Source organism: Sinohyriopsis cumingii, chromosome 6 (genome assembly GCF_028554795.1).
Source record: "Sinohyriopsis cumingii isolate HCF-2022 chromosome 6, ASM2855479v2, whole genome shotgun sequence".
Classification (NCBI taxonomy): domain Eukaryota; kingdom Metazoa; phylum Mollusca; class Bivalvia; order Unionida; family Unionidae; genus Sinohyriopsis; species Sinohyriopsis cumingii.
The window spans coordinates 144,326,591-144,345,985 of NC_142966.1; the positions used below are offsets into that span (position 1 = coordinate 144,326,591).

Below are 19,395 nucleotides of genomic sequence, written 5' to 3' on the forward strand. Positions count from 1 at the left end.
AAAAAACTAAAAAAGGGAAGTTTATAGGAAGTGGGATGAAATTAATTTTACAGAAATGAAATAACTTTTTTTTAGATGTGTTTGCATCTTAAAACCATATGTCAGGGTTTGGTTTTTGGCTTCATGCTCTAGCAGTGTTCTTTTCAACTACAACAACACGACTAGACTTTTTGTAATGATTTATTTATATCCATAACTGAATGATTTCAAACCACGTATTTCTACTTCATGAGCAATTGTCAACCAGTCACCTTGAAATCGGTGACATGAATAGAAAATACTCTTTAATAAGCCGACTTTTAAGACCGATTTGAGAACCTGTATTTGTATCCATGTCATTCTCTGACAAGCAGTATGTACCAGTCCCTGTAATTCTCACGTAAACAATAAATTATAAATACCACTGGGGAGTGCCAGATGCTTGGTATATCGATCGCACTTTAAAGAAATTCAGTTGGCTAATTGTTATAGAGGAGTGCCCTTATTTCCAAGTACACTGGACAAAGAAATTTCTCGAGTTATATTATTATTAGGCTGGACATTCTTCCGGTTTTATACAAGATAGTCCGATGTTCATCTGGTATATTCGCTCCTTAACATGATCATTTTGGCATGTGTGCAAAGGAGTTTCCTTTATTTTTGAGTTCAGTCAGTGCCCTCCCTCATTAAAGACAATTGACATCTAGTCAAATGGAAAACCACGACATACATTGAAACAATATTTGACAAAGTGAATTTTGAAAACAGGCAAGCTCGGCACATATCGCTAGCCAAGGTTCCGATAACAATGTCTTGGCAGGCGAAGACATCTTAGAACTTGAAAGTCGACGAATTCTGTTCACATCCAAATATTACGATTAAATGTGACAGGATTGTTAAAATATAAATGCGATACCAACACAGTACTAACCAGAAATGGCTACTATTATAGCTTGCAATAGATGCCAGACAAGCGAGGTGATCAAGACGTTCGGGTGTTTTAGCTTTATCAATTACACCGAACAGATCGGTTTCTTCGCCATAAAAACTTCGATTGTTTTATAAAACTGGCCTAAATTCTTCAAAAATAATTGGATTTTATCCTCAAAAGTTCGTTCTCAGCCACCTCTCTCTCCATCTCAATGAATCGTTTAATAATGTGTAACAAAGAACGTATTCGTGGTTATCGAAGATTGCATTTTTGTCGCTGCGATGACAAACGCATTCGTTGCCACATAATAAATGGGAACGTCTGAAACCGTAAAACAAAATTAAAAACATTACTAATGCATTACACAAAAATATGCAACTGGCGTATTTCGCTATTTCTAAAATTCTTTTACGGGAGTTCTAATAGTGCATAATCATTTCAGCCCATTTTGAAACAAAACAGGTTGCCGTTGATCGAAAACATTAAAATAGGTGTTCAAGTACAGACTGGTTTATTCACGCTCACAAAAGACGATAATCGTGAATATAGCAAGGAGCTTACTTCCTTGGGAGAAGTATTTGTTGCTGCCATGGTGCCTATTATCAAAGGTATATGTTTAATATTATTACAAACTAATATTTCTAGACAGTTGGTTTAAAAATTGTCACATTTAATGAATTGAGTCATCGCGACAAAATATGCCAATAACGACGACAAACCCGGCAATATGCGTTATGAAAGGCCCGTTTTGGACTGAAATTCCACCATTGCCTTGCCTCAATTCCTGAATGAACGCAGCCACGTCACAAGCTTCATGACGTCTTCACAACAATAATACTTTTTTTTCAGATGACAGCGTTTAAATTCAGTTATAAACTAGTTGTGAATCGTTTAATATTTTTGAGTCTCAGAATTAGCAGCGAAATGTTTCTTTAAGTTTTAAAGAATCAGGGAAACAACTGTACTTTTTTATGATAGGCAAATTCTATATGGATTAATTTCATCAAGGATGTACAGTTTTAAGTACAAGAACAACACAGCAAGATGATAGAGACCGGGATGTAATAGCCGGAATCATTTGTCCTATCGGATGCTTGCAAATGAATGTTTTCGTATTATTGATCACTGGCGCCGCTACAGCAGCGCGTGCGGAGGCGGTAGCTCAGATGTGTGTCAAAGGGGGGCCCTCTATGGGGATATTAGCATCAATACAGTCACCTGACGGTCAATGTACTTTGTGCCAAAACCACAGATATTTGAAAGTGATGTCTTCAAGGTAGCAAACACAATAAATAGTGGGCCTTATTCAGTTATACGGCTAATTTCCTTATTTCAGCAAATTTGTTTGTTCTGAGATGAAGCAGCCATCACTGATATGCACAGACACATTATAGAAAAGTGGCTACAAAGATAATTTCCGAACATTTACGTTTTGCTTGGGAATAGACTGCTATCGATCAGCTCTCGTCTGAGACCTATCACTGCTGCAGCGCTCTGTGCAGCAGTCGGGAAATTCTTGTATGCAGTTGTACATGTATCCTTGTAATGTATTACTTGAAGGTAGCAATTTCGCAATTTTAGCACTTTATACACACAATAATCAACACCTTTTTCTTCCAAAGCATTTATACTTAGCAATTCTTCATTCGTAAGAGAGAAAGAAGAGAAAATGGGACGAATATGCAAAAATTCAACATTACGTGTATGCTATTTTATTTTTTCGCTCTCAGTTCAGTTCGTATCGTCTCTTTGCTTTCTTGATTTCAGTTTGAGCATCAAGGCAGAAAAGATGTGTTTTAAATGCTGTCTATTGGTTTTAATGAAAGTATGGATAGAAAATTATTAGATATTGTTGAAATCCTTATATTTAAGATATTATGCAAAAATACACAAATATTTTTCCTTTGTTGGTAATGGTTCACCTTAAGTTATTTTCTTATGCTTTATTTGTATATTTGACACCAAACTATTAAGAAGCCATAAGCAGAATTATTTATTCTTAACGTGATAAGGATATAGATTAATTTCGTGTCATTGGGAATGCATTGACATACACGTGTCAGACAGCTGATTCTCAGTTAGTTTTCATATAGTCTAAACTTTATCAATATGATTCATTTTGTTTTCTTTCTTAAAAGTGTTGGAGTATACTGGTTGCGTATGTATTGCAATCAATAATGGCTAAGTTTCCACCGCTCCGGTGGCCTTAGTGGTTAGAGCGTCCGCCTCGGATGTGGAAGGTCGCTGGTTCAAACCCCGGCCGAGTCATACCAGAGACTTAAACAAATGGTATTCGCAGATGCCTCGCGTGGCGCTCAGCATTAAAGGTTAGTGTTAGGACTGATAGGCCAGGTGTCAAGATAATGCGAATGGGACATGGTGCTACATGTCTGCGGCATGATGCCCAAGTGATAGACATTACTATAAACAGCCACGCTGCAGACATCGTAGCGATATGACTGCAAAATTCTTAAAGCTACGTTAAATTTCAAAATCACACACACACACACACACACACACACACACACACACACACGTCGATACAATTACAACTACATTTATTTTTAATTTAAGTTAACACTTGTCACTGTTCGCAAAAAGAAACAGAAACAAATATGTCGTTCTATATTGCTATTTCGGTACCGTTTGGAAATATTGATTCAGTAATTATTGGCTTCCAAATGGTTTTGCCAAACTAAGGTTATGGTCTAATCCTAAATAATAGGTTATGAAAAGAAGATTGGAAATGTATTCTCGGCATCAATACGGCATTAATATAAACACAACATTCTGAGTCTAAAATGTTAATCTTCACACACACAAACACGCATATAAATAAATAAATATATATATATATATATATATATATATATATATTCCTATAAATGTAGTACTTTGCAGACATATTTGCAGCTAGAATAACTGTTCTTAAATAATTTCTAAGTTTAACAAATATACTTATCGCTGTAGTATATGTCTTTGCAACGTATTAATTTGGTCATCTTCGTTAGCCAAGGATTCGATAACCCTATCTACGCCTTGGCATATCGAGCATACATTTCTGTGCTTCGGGTCTGTGAATTTCATTGGATGCGGCGGCAACCCACCGCATCCAAAGAAAATTAAGTTGTTCAACTTTGAACACTGTTCCCACGTGATCGAGACAAGGAGAGCACACAACTTTAATGCACTGATAAAAAAGCAATTTTCCATTGCCAGGCCGTGTTTACACAAATGCCTTTCACTCAGATACACACGTAATGGCTTCCGTCTGGTACATAGTCATACTCATTATGTTATACTTACAAAATAGCCTTTTTAGGTCAACTGCCACCACCGTTTTCGGCCGATGTACAATTCACCTCGCTATTGGTTAGTTTGCATTACATACCAAGGGAGGCAACATAAGAATTCCAATAGATGTCACTAGGACAAAGTCCCAATAAAGCTGTTCGATCTGTCAAGGTGTAGATAGGGGGTTATCGGAATCTTGGCTACAGAAGGTGCAATTAGGTATGAAGAATTATTTTTTTCCATTTCTCTTGTAACCTGGCTGGTAACTTTGCGACAATCTCTCAACGTTCTGACCTCTCAACGTTATGACCTGTTCTGTACTGCTCTTTGGAACTTTGCAAAATTCATGCATGTCCATTCTCTTCTTCTGCCAGTCTTATATTCTCTTTACTCTCACTTTGCCTTGTAGGATTGTCTTTGACAATTCAGATACGCGTGAGGTGTGACCATACCATCTTAGTCTGAGTTGTGATAAGCATATCTTCATATGGCACAATTGCACCTTGGATTCCAATATTATTTTTTTTCTAATTGGCTTGGTCTTTTCAGCGCTGATCTCCATCCCATACCTTAGTGATGCTTGTTTGAAACGGTTCACTAAGGTTTCCATTTTCTATTCATCTCCTGATGAACCATCGATGTCATCAGCAAAGCGCAAGTTATTGGTTGTTTGCGTCCAACATCGACACTGCCCTCGTGGTCTTTAAAGGCATTCCAGTCTCCTGGAATAATTGGAATATCCTTCCTGTGGTATGGTTAATTAGAGTTTGAAGCTGGTCGTAGAACTCATCCACTTCCTAGTCATCATGTTTAGATGTTGGGGCATAAACCTTCATGATGGTGATGCTGAAGGGAGATGCCTTCAAGCTGATGATAATCATCCCGTTAGACACTGGTCGACAGCCACTGACTGCACTCACAATCCGACTATATGCTCACGCTTTTCCTCATGCAACCTGAAGTAATCATGTGTCCTTTATCTGTTATTTTTCTCTGAAATTCTACCAGCGAATCTCATGTGTCATTGGTGTCTTCCCTTCTCATGTGATTGATCCTGTGCTAGTCTTAATGTCCTGACATTCCACGTTCCAATAGTTACGTTATCTCTTGCTTGTACTTTGATGGTAGTTGCACCTCCGTCCTGGTGTCCAGTGGGTGGCGCAGCCATTGGTATGCCGGGCTGCGACCGACCCGGTATGAAGATTAAATCATTTTGTCATTCTTTTCGCATCTCGGGCAGTTGCAACCTGGCGCAGCCCATCCTTCTCTCAGTTGTAGACCATAGCTGATATCCATGTTACTGTATGGCTCGCTCTGGTCTCGAACATGTGGCCGTTGAGATCTTCTTGGAACCCTTTCGCCCTGGCCGCTGACTTCAACTTGGAAGACTTTCGCTCTGAATGTCATGTTACCAACACCCTATTTTACCCATGGATATAAAGACTCTTGGAGGCGGGAGAGTTTTAAATCTTCCCTTGCAAGTTTTATCTTGCCCACTACCTGTCCAGTCTAAGCAAATATATATATATATATATATATATATATATATATATATATATATATATATATATATATATATATATATATATGCTGAGCATCAAGCGACGCAGCTCTTGATGCTATCAGTGTATTTATTTTTCTTTGATTTAACGAGGGGTTATCTGGGATTCGAACCTCGAGCCTCTTACATAAGAGGCCGACGTTCTATTAGAGAATACTAGTCTTTCATTTTTTAATTTTTTTTAACTGATAAATGACTATTAAAGTCTGTTTAAAAGGCTATGCCATATTAATGTGAATTCCGTCTAAAAGTTTGTGCATGGTATCTGCATTTTACTACAGCTATCTTGAGTGCCTGAGTTCCCACGAATTAGGATACAAAGTAAAGGTAATGATGGACTGCTAATTTATCGTTAATACTTTGTACACGTGTTATTTTATGCTTTCAGATAGTCAGAATTTCGGAAAGTCAGTGAATGACTGTCAGTCTGACTGAACCACGGATGCGTGGCCATTTTGTGCAAATCAATATCGTACTGCAGCTGTTGCACTCTTCCACTTTTTGACTGTTATTATTATTATTATTATTATTATTCCACTCTATTATTATTATTATTATTATTATTAATTACTAGATAATATCAACATTTTCCCATTTAAATGAGGAAATTTGTCACAATGAATCGTGTTAAGTACTAGTTTCAACTCACCAGACACTTATGTAGGATAGACACTTTTATCTCGGTGCTCTTACAAATAAATCAAACTACACATAGACTTGGAAAGAGCGTATGAATAATGTAAAAGAAAGATTAGGTTTTAAACAATAATATATTTGATTCAACAACAAAAATATACGCTTTGTTTATTATTCAGTATTTTGAACATCAAAGGTAAAATATGCCGGAGATAAATGGGTATTCTACGCTTTGTTGGTGGTTATTTTTAACTGAAACGGAAATGTCATTCAAACATGATTCGTCGGTCAGTTTACCGTCTGTACTCGCTTATACAACAAACCCAACTGCAATTTGAACAGATCCAGATCTGCCGTTGCATAATGCGTGTTATGCGACGGCAGACCTGGTTCTGTTCAGTTTGCAGTTTGACTCGACTTACAAACGTTTATAGACGGTGTATCTGTCAAACTGTTTTCTAATGAGGTTCATTAAGGGGTCAGTGATAACAAATATTATAATTGTCTTATTATTATTATTATTTCAAAGCAAGAATGTTGAATGATTGGGGAATTCATATTAAAAAAGACCTTGTTTCCACAAAAATTAAAACTCGTGTGCTGGCTAGATAAAATATATGCTACAGTGTCGATTTACATGCGAACAATGACTGCCATGCTCTCTTTTATGGATGGGCTTATTTTCGGGACACTTTCACACAATTTGCAAGTTTCATATTTGGTAAAGACCATAGTGCCTTTATGTATGCATATCACTGGCTGCTTAACGATAATCATTAAAATTGTGATTCAAAGTTTGCTCGAAAATGTGTGAGATATAAAGCGCAGTTTTCTTTAAATAATACACGTCAATGTGTCAATACGTTTGCTCACAGAACTACATTGGTGTTGTATGTGGGCGATTTAATGAATGGAATTACCATAAAGGCTGTGAAGAAAGCATCTTTATATGTTTGCCCTTTATTCGTGTACTAAATTTTAAAAAAAAAAATAGGAGCTAAACTTCGAATCTAAATTGTATGGTATTATTGTATACACACAGCCAAACAGTCAGCAAAATATGTTGAGCACTTGTAACGCACGAGAGGACCATTAAATACGTGTTTGAATAATGGACCAAATTTCCAAAGGAAGGTATATTTAAGTAGGTCCATTGTATCTGTACTTAATTCATTAAGTTTATGATGTGTTGAAATCTTATTAACCGACAGTAGATCCTTATCATTTAGATGCTTGTTAAATTGGCTATTTCATATAAGTAGCGATAATAGTACTTTGAAGATATTGAAATTAATATATTTACATGAAATAAACTTATTTCGTCTTGTCGTTATTTAAATGCACAGTTGACTCTTTTTCAAAATATTACCCGTAACATTAGACAAAGGACATGCATTAGTTTGATGTTTTATTGAACAGTAACACAAGTATATTATTGAATGAAGAGGCGTTTGTACATACTATGGTAGTCGACCTAAGCTGAACCGATGGGAGCTTGATTCAAACCTGCACCCATTTGGTCCCTAGTCAGGCACGCTAACCACTGAGCCACTGCGGTTCGTGTTTCCCATTACCTGCCTTTTACGACTTGCATGAGAACTCACGGGCCTTTATTGAGATAATCAATTTAATTTGGGGGCCTTCGAGTGATACTTGTAAGAGATCGTTGATCTCTATTTTCTATGTGGCTGAATTGATAGCCAATATATTTTAATGACTAAAACTTCGTTTAGAAACTTTGCTATTCAGGAGAACTTCATGTGCATGCATTGATTACTTAGAGTCGCTTGGAATAATTTATTTATTTCGAAAGATAATCATTAGTGTATCAACAGTTCAGGTAGTCTGCAGCTATGTAAGTGAAGTCAACGTGAGGCATGTTATGCGTAAAATTACCGTATTGCGGTTCTTTGCTGTATTTCAGATGTCGTGATTAGCACAACTGCGCTTTACTAGAATTACTCCAATCCTGCAGACCGGAATAAATTGGACAGCTAACAAGGAAGGAATGTCGGGAATGAGTGAGTGGTCAAAATGGCCGCTGGCAGCTGATACTACACGACTTACCTGTATGTTAGATGCGTTCAATTCAAATACAACATCTAGCAGTATTAACATTATATTTTGTTAAAATATCAGGGTCAAAAACATGGGTCTATGCTAATTAAACAATAAACAAACCTTTAGTTTACATGTGCTTATATTAATAGCAAATCAGGGTTCACGATGTTCGAGTCTTGACCCAATGTCTTAGATCTGAATATATTCGGTTTGCATGCCGAAAGGGTAAATGTGGTATAACTACATTAATATACTTATCAGGTGTTGTAGATAGTTTTAAAAGCTTCCTCCCACATTCTTAGCCTCGACAGGTGTGCTATTATTCGGCTTGGCTGTTCTTCATGCGTCATTAGTAAACAAAACGTATCATTTATTACATTTCTGTAAAAAGCAAGTTCATCACTAGTTTAAAGAAATTAAAATTGCATGCGTCAAACTTAAACTAATTAAAATTTCATGCGTCAAACTGTCCTTTGTGACTACATGCTAGTTACAAAAAAGACCATGGTTCCATCCAAAACATTTGTCAAACATCTTTGCCTCATACCTTAATTGCAGTTACCTTTGTTGTGGTTTTTGTGCGATACTCAAATTAAGAGATAAAAATCCAGTTCTATTTTACTGAGCTTCAGCAGAACTGATTGTAATCACACACACACACACACACACACACACACACACACACATATATATATATATATATATATATATATATATATATATATATATATATATATATATATATATATATATATATAATTTTCAACAATCAAACCACTGTATTTATTTATTCCAAGTTAGATTATTAAGTGTGGGATCACATTTGTTACTGAAAATCCGGAATAAGTTTTGTAATGGAGAGGCCCGGTTTTCTGGTTTCTCCGAAGCAACATTCATTCCATTTCGATCTGAAATTTAAAGGTTATGTTTGATAACCTGACCATTCTGTTATAAAACATGTCTCAACACAGTGTTGTAGCCTATTGCCAGATGAAGAAGTGAGAGAACACAATTAAGAAGTGATGGAACGCATGTTACATAGATGCGGGTGGAGGGGGGGGGGACAATGGCGAGCGCAAAATCATGGGAAAGAGCAGAAAAGTAAGGGAACGCCGTTCCCACAGCAATACACCCCTGTCACACCACCAAATTATGCTTGAAATTATTCTGACCAAGTGAAATGCTGAATTTGAACACTTCGAGTAGTATTTCCAATTCTGGAGTAACATTGTTACTCGAAACGTTGAGTAAATGTTTTTACAAAGAGACCCAGTGAGTCGGTGACATTACATCATTTACACTTCCACTGATCCCAAAACGTCCATTGTATAAAATGGACAGAACCTGATGGAATACGCAGTTTATTTTCTTTTTTTAGTAATATATAACCACTTTATATCTCGAACAAACTTAACGCTTTTGCTCTCATACCGTTTATTTCATATAATCCTTTCATCTAATCCATTTTATTAAGTTTCTATTTTGTGTACAAATACAACTTTAAAACGGTTCTGCACGTTTTATATGGTTAAAAAATGTACGCGAGCACTAAAAGGGATAAGCAAAATAGATGTTCATATAAGAATTTTTAGGGAAAAATTCTACCTAGAGATTTGAAAATGTGGAACTATATATTCCAAGCATCACAACAGATTGAGGATCATAATACCATTTGGTATTATATTACACATAACTAGCTACCATCTGTACGTCTCCCTTTGATACATTGTAAATTATCAACATGGGACATGACATAATCTAAGGAATTTATTGTGATCATCCAAAAAGGATGCCAAATCTGAATTTATCTTTTCCAATGGTTTCCCTTGAATTATTTCACCCACCCACACGCCAACACACACACACACACACACACACACACACACACATATATATATATATATATATATATATATATATATATATATATATATATATATATATATATATATATATATACTCCGTCACAACTGCATCAAAACACTCAGCGAATACCGTCGATAGCTTTACAACATGAAATACAATACAAGGATGGGGAGACACAATTTGATTTTCACCCCCGCCTGGTCTAGTTACGGCTTCCTGTTAATTTGGAACACGTACCAGATGTACCTTTCAGACATGCAGACACGTTTCGCCGTCACGAAATTCCCGATATGTTAATGCTTCATCACGTTTTGTAAGATATTGTTCCTCATTAGCATTGCGATTATTAATAACCGATCTATTTATGTATCAGCCACGGACTTGGTGAGGTAATGACGTCATTTACACAGCTGTGCTTAGATCAAGAAGTGATTATATGACCGATTAGGTTTATAAAAGTTGTTAGGCTGCATTTAGAAAGCTTTTTGTTGATTTAACAGTATTAGCTAGCAATCCAAATACAAGCTTGCAGGAAATGGTTAGAAATAGAATACTTTATTCGAATTGAAGAAAAGAACTGAAACAGATCGAGTTCAATACCTATTTATATGTCGGACACGAAAGTCTTACAATTAACAGAAATAGCTCCATGTATTGTCATGTAAATCATAGCGGTTATAATTAGAACACTTAAGAATTATTTATTTGAAAATAATAACCTTGTCTTCTCACAGGCGTCTATTTTCGGAAAGGTTTAAATTGAGAACAATATCTTATACACGAATAATAAACTTTGTACTGCCTTCTATTATTTACCTTTTCATAGTTCTAGGCTGTTACATTTGGTTGATAGATTTTTGTTACACCTTTACTTCGTGGCAATAGGTGGTTACTGGTGTCATTTCTTTTTCAGTGATTTAAAAAAAAAATCAGTACGATTTCCGTACTTTGTAAACACATTGCAGAACACTTTACTCGTGCTTTAAATTTTCGACATACTGTACCCACACGGCGGAGACACTGGTCAAGATTGCCTGAACAATAACGTCATCAAAAACAAGTCTAAATACCCGCAGTAGAAACTTGGCTTTAAATAACATTTTTATTTTTATTTTATCCAAATGCAGACCTGGCCCCAATTTTATTCAAGATAGTATTATTTATTCCAATTATCGGACGTGACTCATAATTCTTATGTTTTATTGCCTTGAATAAAATCAGTGGCAAATCGGAGGAAAACCATTTGATTGGAGTCTGTGCGGTATAATCTGTGTGGAATAATATGTGGGATACTCTCTGTGGTATAATCTGTGTGGAATAATATGTGGGATACTCTCTGTGGTATAATCTGTGTGGAATAATATGTGGGATACTCTCTGTGGTATAATCTGTGTGGAATAATATGTGGGATACTCTCTGTGGTATAATCTGTGTGGAATAATATGTGGGATACTCTCTGTGGTATAATCTGGGTTAGAAAAGTCTTTACATAATTGTTTTAACTGCTTCCATATTGACGTGATTTGATATGAAGTGTTTGTCACTAAGTGTCCTAAATAATGTACGAACTAAACTTTCCATGGGCAAATGAAGAGCACGAACCGGACATGACGTTCCATCGACATCAAAAACTTCAGTGCAGTTTAAACGTGAGGTTCTAATACACATGGAATCCATACAACCCTTCCAGCATTTAATTTGCATGTTGCAATACATTGTTTTAAATGTTTTCTGCACCGAAGATAAATCATGCCAAAATGGTCCGCGATTTCTTAATAGTTCTTAAACCAATCAGTTTACGTGTGTGTGTGTGTGTGTGTGTGTGTGTGCTTCTTTGAGAAAATATAAACAATTTAAGTCATGAAAGTAAGTGGATTAACAAAGATCGGAAAATATCGCCTGCTTGTCATGAACACATGGATAAAAATTTTGTCTACTTAGTCTACAGTCCAGGGGTTTCAAACTCAAACCGCACTGAGGGACGCATGGGGGCATTTTCGATGGTCCAAGGGCCGTAGCACCTTTGTCATTTCTCATGACATCTTGTCACGCCAATCAATTTGCGGGCCACAGGATACTGCTTTGCGGACCGAATGTGGGCCGCGGGCCACGTGTTGGAAACCCCATGTCTACACAATCATAAACGAGCAGAGTCAATGTTTTACATGCTTAATAGGTAGGCAAATAAAATCAATGTTTCCTACTCGATGCTATGGATCATAAATCCGATCATATTCCGCCTGCCGATGTGGACCCATCTAGCTGTAACACTCCGCAGGTCATCTCCTGACTATCGGTTCATGAATCATCTAGGACTTGCTAGGTCAAGGTTTGACCATCAATCTCACTGACCAGACGGGTCAATACAAAGCGTCTAGCATACCTTGACGGTACCGAATTTATGGCCACTATAAAAAAACATCACTGTTTATGAGTTGGTAACAGAATATTGTTTTCTTCTCACCAATATTTGCAATTTCATTCAATTCATATTCTTAATAATCTTTGACTTACTGATATTTTTGTTGTTTCCGGTAATCAAGCTTAATACTGTACGTCGATAACTATAAGTACAAAAGGTTGCAAAAAATGGACGAACTAATTTACACGGTTATCCTGCTTAAAATGTAATAAGTGACAGGAAATTAGGAATTCCTTGCGACCATTCTGAAGATATCGCAATATTTTATATCTTTCAGCTTCTGGCATTCGGAACAGACTAGCACAAAAGGAAACCGGACTAGTATATAGGTAAGAGGTACGAACACAAAAAATACTGCAATAAAATTGAACTGCAGATGAAACTAATATCGTATTGTCATGGAAACAAATACACTTCTGATATGACAGATCCAGCCACAGTTGATGCTAAATGTAACGTATTCGAGTGCCTGCTGTTATCCGAAGCGACAATAAAAAATTAGAATGTATGGCGACATCCATTAAATTTATATAATTTCGTTAATTTTAGAAATGTTAATTGTGACATCTTGTTTACTGAGTGGTCGGGAGTAAGGCCTATGCATAGTATAACATCATAACACTATCATCACATCATGCACAGTAATTTAAAGACAGTGGGGTAGATGACTAAAGCAAATGGCAACATAACAACTTAACCCCGGTTGTTCTCTATTTTATATTCACCATATTTACACTGTTTCGCATTTTATTTTTATATAATTAGTACCGTGCGTCTTTAAATACACAAATAAGTCAGAGCTCTTCGGCGTTACTGAATCGAGACGCCCCTTTGTGCATCATCAAGGGGTCATGTCCGTGGACACAATTAGATGGACTTTGCATTAAATACCTTCTTTACAAAGAATTCTACAATTCCTGCTGTTTCATAAGGTATTGAACTTTCCATGATACGGAACACAAAGGCGTCAAGACATTTCAAGTAAAACTGCGGCCTGCTGGACAGTGATAAGAGATTGATGGCTGGTTTGAAAGGGGCAGATAAAGGTTTTCTTTTTCTTATGTTGCCAAAATTTACCACAATGCGCTATTTCCTGTCGAAATATTGTTTTCTTTAGGGGCCACGACCTGGCGAAATCAGTCTGTAATTCACGAGGCTAATTATATGGTATTATAAAACAGCTGCATAAATTCATGAAAATTTAATCAGGTTTCGTATACACGTATGAACGTGAGTAAATATTTCAGCATCGTTTTCTATTATAAGTGCAATATTTCCCTTTTTATACCAGTGTCAATCATTTTACACGTAGAGAGTGATGGTCGCATAATTAAGCTGGATTGAGATATTTAAGTTTCCTGTTGGCATTAAGGCGATAATTCTTTTAGTAAATACTTCCTTCATTGGTTCGTTCCAGAACGATGTAAAACCATTCTTCTTTTCGTCATAAATTTTAATTGTTACTATTGAACTTTATTTTTTGCTACAACAATTCTCTTTATCCTGGAATACGATTTAGACTAGTTATGTCTCTTACCTCTTAACACGTATCTAAAAATACCGTATCTTATGTGAATGTACTTTTTATTCTTCATTTGTTAAATGGCTTCTAACCATTCAAGAGCCGTAACATTGTTCTTATAGCAGTGGCAAACCTCATTCAATGGCAAGCAAACTATTGCACGGATTGTATAAGAATTTTAACCAGGTATTTATTGAGAACACCCGGTGTTAAGGAATTCGGTTGATCGTGATGGTTTCCATCAATGACAAATGGTGTCATTCATTCACAAGTCCATGTCTAACGGTGAGGTTATATCGCTGTGATAAACAGTAGAGAGAGAGAGAGAGAGAGAGAGAGAGGATCCGTCCGCTTCAAAATAACATAAGTAGCGCGGGACGTCTCCGATACCAGTCACCGTCATCGTGCCAAAGCATCCCAAAACGCCGATTAAATTATTGTAAAATATATGATCGTGACAGTTAACTCTTTCAGGAATGTATTACCTGTCAATAAATCTAGCTACTAGTGAGATGGCAATTTCCGATATGGACAGTTCGTATTGTGTCAGACAAGACAATATTCCAGGGAAGGGTATTCACGCAATTTATGAACAACACATGACGAGCTCTGGGATGAGTACAGATAAATTTTGCACATATCTGATCTTTGTGGGTATTTTATGTGTCGTATATATTCATATACAAGACAGGGTAGGTAGGGGCGGCTGGTTCATATATGCGAACAAGGCGGGTTGGCTAGTACACCAATTTAAACGGGACGCTAAGTTTGACGAGAAATTATTGGGAGTGGGGGTGGGGTGCAGCGATTGCATGGTTTGTGTAGCGCGCCGGTGGAAGCTAGAGACGCCCCTGAATGTAGGAAATTTTCTACACGAAGTCTATTTCATATAACCGCCGCAGGCCTCTCCACGAACAAGCCACATATTATGGAGTTTAAGTTTAACCTGTATCAATTTCGCACAAAGTTCTATCATCTTTATTTTCGTATTCTAGAACAATTCACAAGATTGTTTAAGTTATGTGAAAGGTAAAATAAATCAGAGATTATACTAAAGCGTAGCCGTTTATTCTTCTAGTGAGACAGCATTGAACCTGGAACCGCGAAGAGCTGATGCGATGGTGCTGCCAACTCTTCGCCATAACCACTCTTTCACTGATTACGTCAGTACGGGGTGACCTCTTACCCGTATGTTCTCGCTTATGTAAAGTTAAACTATAAACAACAAAGATCCTGATATGCTATAGGATATTGCGTCTGAAGAACAGGGTATATGTCGTTGATTCAACTGACAACTTCGAACAAACTGCACAGACCCAGATCTGCCGCCACATTATGCGACGGCAGATCTGGGTCTGTGCAGTTTACAGTTGGACTTAACTTTTAACCGAGTGTATAAATGGTACTTTACAACACAACAGTCAGCCGTGTTGCATTAATATACTGTTAGCATGTTGATACCTGCCTTGGTATATATTAGTAATTTATAGTGTCTTTCATACTTCCTCATAGCCTCCTATAGTTTAATTCCATTACATACGCCATGTTGGGTGGAAAACATTGTGCACTCTATTGCTATACATGCTCGTTTAGGAAAAATACAATGTACGCAATGTACGAAATTTATCAGCTACTCGTATGCTGCTAAAAAAAACCCAACACAAATTGCATAAAACATTTTGTCCATCCACTGCTGGAATAGATTTAAATTATAAATACCATTCATTATTTAATTGGGTAACCTTATTGACAAACATCTTTGGCTTTGTGCTATCAATAATAAAGTTACAAATGTAACGGATATTTTTCTTCGGGATTCTTACATTTTTTATACATGAATTCAAAAAGAAATACTACGAAGTTTTGGTGCGAAACGGAGAAGTGAAACGAGACAGAGATTAAGACAAAGACAGGGCAACAGAGACATAGACGGGATGGATGGGAACGATGAGAATGCCGATGATGAAAGAAGCCTTATTTACCAATATCAAAGAAACGATAGCTGGCAAATACCAAATCTGGATCAGCGTTTTTGAAAAAGAAACAGGCTGGATTTATGTACAGATTTTTCCGTGTTTGATCATGTATAGACACAGACATGCGGACGGATATTTCCAAATGGCGGATCTTTTCTAGAGCTGGATTTATGTACAGATTTTTCCGTGTTTTATCATGTATAGACGCAGACATACGGAGGGATATTTCCAAATGGCGGATCTTTGCTAGAGCTTGAGATTTTCTCCATTATATGCGTTTAAACTTAAAAAAATATGGTACCTAAACTAAAAGTGATCAGATTGAAATAGATTGAGATTGTAAGATATGCATAACTGATATCAAACTAAAGTAAATACTAGCGGAAAAAATTACAACTATTACAAATTTGTTTTCTTGCACTAAATTTCCCAGGCTTATATTGAAAATTAAAGTTGGCAATTCAAAGTGAAGAATTATTTTACCACATCTGCAATAAACAATATGGACACCATACTAACAACACATGTCCGGTCTGGAGTGAGACAAAGAAAATAAAGTAGTTTAATCACTCACCCTTCGGCATGGTAGTACACATTAAATCAGGAAAAAGAAGTTTCTATCCTAACAGTTATGCCCATCTTATTCCATTTTCTGAATCTTCTCAATAAAAAATACGATGATATTAAAAGGAACCTGGATAAAATGGTCACTTTTAGATTACAACTTTACCACCAAAAATATATGTTACGAAGATGTTTGTTGATTTAGTTCGATTTGCATTTCTTGCTTTGTTTCATTCTGTGTACACACAAAGTTTTCGAAACTGTTCATGTTAATTTATCATCTGTGCCTATGTATGTATGTATGTATGTATCAGGAGGTGGTGGGACGATGTGACAGATCCCCTCTCCTTATGGTGCAAAGGTTATCGTTCTCTAGGAGATGATCAGCAACGGTTTTATTGCTCGGATCGAGTAAACAACAAAACAGACTATGAAATTAATGGACACAATAACAGAGATCTGAGCAGAGATAAGGAATAGAAAAACACGAGCCCCAGTATATAAAATATGACAAATTAAATAATTATATAACAAAGTAAAATTGAGCATGACATTTGAATGATTCACTTTCCCTTTGAAACTGAGTTACACAGTTTAGGCGAAATTTAATTAGCCGTTCTGTTAAACTGATATAACACATTTTCTCGCGATGGAACACAAATTGCTGGCACGTCAGCATCACTTGCTGCTTCCGGTCTTTTCCAAATCACTGATGATGTTAGGGTGATCTTTTCCCAATATGCAATATCATGTGGAACTCTTTTTCCTTCAAAATAAAAATATAACACCCAGCCTAATTATATGTCATTTTTGTTTCTTCTCCTTGGATCAAATAATATTTCCACTCTCTTTTTACATCAGATATCAGCAGAACAAAGCTATGGTCAGTTTTCAACCTAAGAACATTACTTTGCTAATTAGCGATTCACTGACATACGTTTCCAGACATACATAAAAAAAATCTATTCTTAGCATACATGATACATATCATTCAGGTCAGATATTTCTCACAATTCGTATCAGGAGAAATGCATGAAATCTTTGTGATGCATGGTTTCTATTACATACAAATAAATCCGAACTCATTCATAGCAACGAAGTATTGTATGGCATTCTTACAATACATAAATCGTGTAACATGCATGACAATCCTAGCAATACTGTGACCAGTAAGTTTAGGTATCCAAAAAAGGCAAATAAAGCAAATAAAAAAACGCAAATGGTAAAATCCTTATAATACAACGTCAATTTTACTTTTTACAAACCAGACTCTTTTGAAAACTCCAAAACCATTCCATCTGGAGCATCAGCACAGGTCACGTCCAATGGCAAATTGGCTGCCTCCATTAGTCACCTCGTACGACATGCATGGGGTCGCATTGGGGTTATTTATTCGTGAGCTAAAATGAAAAATGAAACATTCTAATCAAAGTACGTGTTTGTGAATATTAGAAACGAAAACGCCTATTCACATATAGATTGTTGACCTAAAGAGTTTTACAGCATTCTGCAAAGGAAACAAAAATGTCGAACCGAAAGCTGTGCAAAGCTGAATTAGTTTACATGGAATAAACTTCAAACTTGGTTAATTACCTGAAATTCAAAACCAAATAAGTAATACTAATATCAAAATTCTAACTAGTCACATTTATCACAACATCGGAATTTATATTCAAAGTTATCCATGCGTTCTTTAATAGATAACATGTAATACAGTAGGTTGTGAATGAATAAGGCATATAACAGGTCTAATCAAAGTGAAACAAAGCCTTTATGTATCAATCACCTTGACCAAATCTAATTAAATTAATTAGTCCCAAGTCTATGACGCATATTCGAATTCTGTCCGAATACATTACAAGAATATTCGAATAGGAACATTTCGAATTCTGTTGCCACCTTGAATAAATAAGCTCTTTACTTGAAGTTGACTGAAAGCTACGGGAACAAAAATAATCAATGGCAATCAATTATATAAATGGGTGTATATATATATTGGCATTCAGCTGGGAAGCTCGTAAGAGTGGGTTGTGCTTTTACACCTCCCCAAACCAAAACCCCAACTAAAAAACAAAAATAAGCAATAAAAACCTCGTTATTTTTAATTGTCACAAAGTATAACTCAGTAGCTCTGAACACGATAAACACGACACTGCAGTATGAGACCATCGGCACATGTTTGCAGCATAGCAAAGAGTAAGTGAGTGTCCAGTGGTACGCATTATTGTTTTTTTACCCAATAGGCACATTAAGAATCAAAACAGTCTGTCAGTACACGATCGGAAACAAGAGGTTCTTTAGTGTGTTGTTCTCTAAAGCGTGTTTGTCAAGCGGTGCGAACATAAATTATAATATTTGCTAACAATTTCTAATTGCCGTATTCATTGGAAGCTGACAAATTGCTCCAACGCCGCTCAACTTCCCTGCCTGCCACTACCCAAGAACTGACTAGTCACGTGTCACGAGCACTCACCCCTGCTACACTTAATCAACTGTACTTTAATCGAAGTATATAGTAATTTTGGACTCAGTATCTAACTAAATTAAAGGCCGAATATTTCTGAACGTCAGATGTCAAAATGA

At 36.3% G+C, this 19,395-nt stretch overlaps 2 long non-coding RNA genes across 2 annotated transcripts; one reads left to right on the top strand and one right to left on the bottom strand.

Annotated features, from left to right (window-relative positions):
- Positions 1-1,182: 1,182 nt before the first annotated feature.
- LOC149798172 (uncharacterized) lies at positions 1,183-15,479 on the top strand. The gene is made up of 4 exons (XR_016421589.1): positions 1,183-1,518; positions 8,326-8,470; positions 13,028-13,079; positions 15,351-15,479. It is a non-coding gene; the product is annotated as an uncharacterized LOC149798172 (long non-coding RNA).
- Positions 15,480-17,417: 1,938 nt separating this feature from the next.
- LOC149798173 (uncharacterized) lies at positions 17,418-18,207 on the bottom strand. Its single transcript, XR_016421588.1, has 2 exons — positions 18,078-18,207; positions 17,418-17,578 (listed from the first exon to the last, which is right to left on the bottom strand). It is a non-coding gene; the product is annotated as an uncharacterized LOC149798173 (long non-coding RNA).
- Positions 18,208-19,395: the final 1,188 nt, after the last annotated feature.